Genomic DNA, 3,741 nt, shown 5'->3' on the forward strand with positions numbered 1-3,741 from the left:
TATATATATATATATATGACGAACAAATATATTTCCTGATAATGCTTCCAGGTAAAAATTTGCCATAATAAACTTGTTGGATGCAAAATAGAAATGTACATTGTTAGAAAGTACATACTTAAGGGCAAATGTTTAATTCGACACACTAAAATATAAACATAAATCTATATACAATATCTATGTGAAAGAAGAGAAGAGAATTATCAGTAAAATGTAGCTTGGGGGAGTTCATGAGTTCTCTTCATCATCCTAAGTAAATGGTACCATGATGTTGGTCTTTTTTGGTTTCTAGCCCCAGGTCACCACAGTTCTTTAGTCTTATGATCGAAGACGCACAAGTCGACATCATACAGCCTGTTTTTTTATTCCCTTATTTTTTTTTTTTTTTCAGTTATAGTACATCTAAGAATATATCTGATATATTCCTTCCTTATTTTTGATGGTAGGATGGGATTTGAAAAAACTGTTAGCTACTGTTAACGTCAAGGGATCATATACCGATTTTATTTTCATCGAGAATGTTCTTATATTTAATAGTATTAGTTCTGTTGATACTGTTTAGCACTGGGCCAGCCCCTATCGAGTAAAACTATGATCAAAATCTAAAGTCACGACTCTGGCATTGTTATTTATTCAGATGTAATGTACCTAAGACCATCTGATACAGTACTTACTTCCGTTTTTAAAATTGTATTGAATGATTTGAGGGCGAATTAACTGAGATTTTTGGAAACGAAGAAATAACTCACGTAGTTTTTCTTCCTATCACTTCAAATTTTGGCACAAGGCTGGCAATTTCAGCAAGAGGCTAAGTCGATTATAACGACCCCAGTGCTCTACTGGTAATTATTTTATTGACCCGGAAAGGATGAAATTGTTGCAACTCTACAATGCTTTCACTACTTGGGATCTTTTCAATCTTTCCTTCTAAGAGAATTGAACTGAAACAGCTCGAGAAAAGTGAAGAATCCTAGCCTCTCGACTACGTGTACAAATGTGTTTCAGAAGCATAGACTTTAATTATAGTTGTGTAGGAAACAGCATTACACTTACAAAAACAATTACAAAAACGTGGATCTTGAATAATATATCACAGATGGCAACTGCAAATTTTATCTTGTATTAAATATATGTCTAACTGATGCCACCATATTTTCTTTACATATGTAACATGAAAATTTTTAGGCTATGCTTTAATGCCATTATTCAAGTCAAATAGAGAACCGAGTATTTTCGGAACCCAAATAAATAATTTCAGTAAAATGCAGGGCGCAACTCGCTTGCTTGGCCTGCAAGAAATAGCTCACAATTTCCTCAAATCACATTGAAGCCTTTTAAATAAAGAAGTAAATATTGGTCAATTTAATTGCTGATTATATACAAAGCACCAAAGGTCTGATAGTTATGGCTGGGAAATTTTTCATGTGTCATCTTGATGAAGGCCTGGGGCCTAGGAGGGACAATGACAAATATAACTGCCTTATCCATTATAATAACGATTGATGGTCCACCATCAAACCATCCCTTGCTAAATTTTAAACCCCACAACCAACAAGGCGGTTCTCTGTGTTTGCTCGATCTGCAAAAAACAGCAGTCAAATCTCTCACAAATTATACATTGGGGTTTAATAGAAATAAAGAACATAACATACACATTAACCGAATAGATTCTCTGAAAAAGAAAAATAAATAAGATGATTATAACTGGAACAACTTTGAGCCAAAGGTTATTCGATCGGGGCTGCCTGGGGCTAAACAACAACAGTAATGACAACACAACGGTGTTGATGTTATATTGATAAAACTGTCTACTTCTTCAGTGGATTTCAAGCCCGACTTTAAATCTTAATCATCCTATAGAGACAGATATACTGACAAATACACAGTCGTAGCTTGACATTTCGTGTTTAAATGAAATCAAAGACATTTCAAGTTGCTACAATGGACGTTCTTATCGGAAAGGTGAAATATCCAATGGATTTCCTATCTGTCATGATATGTCCGATATAGCGGCTACAGTGAACATAGCATGGGAACAGGAGGAACTGGGGTGGGGCGGGGTTTATACGTCTTATGTCAACAGGACATTCACACCATTCCTTCTTGATCAGCATACACACCCACACATGCATACACTCTCATATCTACTTATGTAACAGATACACATATACGCATACACACGAAACCATACGCACACACACACACACACATGTATAATCTTGACTCTTTATATTATATGTAATACTAGCTGAATAGCCCGTCGTTGCTGGGCAATTTTTATAATAGAATGTCTTATAAATTTTTGACTATTCCATGTCAGACCGTGACTTCCCCGACAGATAAGCTTCTTGATCAGCACAGATTTGCGCAATGTTTCGCAAAAAACTTCGTTGAGGATTTTTTTCCCTTTTAAAATCATTTACATGTCTGTTAGACCGCTTCACATGACTTTATTCATTAAAACTTATTAAAACTTCAGAAGTTCTTACAGCTTTGGTCGTCGTAATGCTTTGCTTTCGTTTGTTTAATAAAAATTCTTCCACGTAACGATTTTGCTTTCATTTTGTGATAGACAGCTATCATGCAGAAAATGCCAGCTTTCAAATCGTGTTTTCTGATTAGGTAAAATTGATTAAACTTTAAACCTCAGTAACATTTTCTGAAATTTTTCTGGAACAATTAAGTATCAAAATCCGATTTAACGTAGAAAATTATTTCAATATACTAAATTTTAAGATTTTGATATAATCTTAAAATTTCACAATATGTGACAGCAACAGGGAAAACCCTACAAAAGTAGAGAGACAGTTATAAGACATGACACACGCACGCGCACACACACACACACACACACACACACACACACACACACGCACACACTGAAACAAATCGTATATAAATCGTAATTCGTTACCAGAACAATATTTTAACCATCAAATTTATAATACTCGTAAATAAATGTCAATGAAACAATAGTAGAATGTAAAAAATATTTTATGCAAAGTAAAAAGAATGTCAAGATAATTTATAATAAAAAATATATCATCATTATTATTATTATTATTATTATTATTATTATTATTATTATTATTATTATCGTTTTCTGAATCATTTTCACTTGCACTAGACTCACGCATATCATCACTTGTAGACGATGTCGCCGATTCACAAAAACTCGTAGGTTGACCTGTAGATTTCTTTTTGAAAAACAAGTCTAGATTTGTTTTCTTAGAAGAAGCATTTTTTTTGTTTTTCGCTCTCTATAAATTTCTCGGTAACACGCAGAAGCATTTGTTATGGTTCGTTCAAAATTTGAATCTTGTGCTTGAAAAATTAAACTCGCAAACCCGAGGTCACGGGAAGCGAGTCCTCGTGACGTGAGTGAGGTGTTATTGTATTTCTTTTCGTTTGCTTGTTTGTGTACATGTGCGCGCGTCAGTGTGCATGTGTATACACATATGTATTTATGTATGTATGTATGTATGCATGCATGCATGTATGTATGTGTATTTGATTCTGGCAAAACACATAGAGATGCCCTCCATTGTGCTTCTTGCTACGATGTATATTTGCAATGTACCTCAGCATAAATTCATATTTAAATGTAAAATGTTTGTATAATGTACCACGAAACTATTTCTGGTTATGTTAGCCACAATGTATCAAATGTTAGAACACCATATGTGTACTTTGGTAATGGAACATTTCAACTAAATTGTTGTATTGGGTTCTGAAAAAAAT

This window comes from Octopus bimaculoides, chromosome 12, assembly GCF_001194135.2.
Source record: "Octopus bimaculoides isolate UCB-OBI-ISO-001 chromosome 12, ASM119413v2, whole genome shotgun sequence".
Lineage (NCBI taxonomy): Eukaryota > Metazoa > Mollusca > Cephalopoda > Octopoda > Octopodidae > Octopus > Octopus bimaculoides.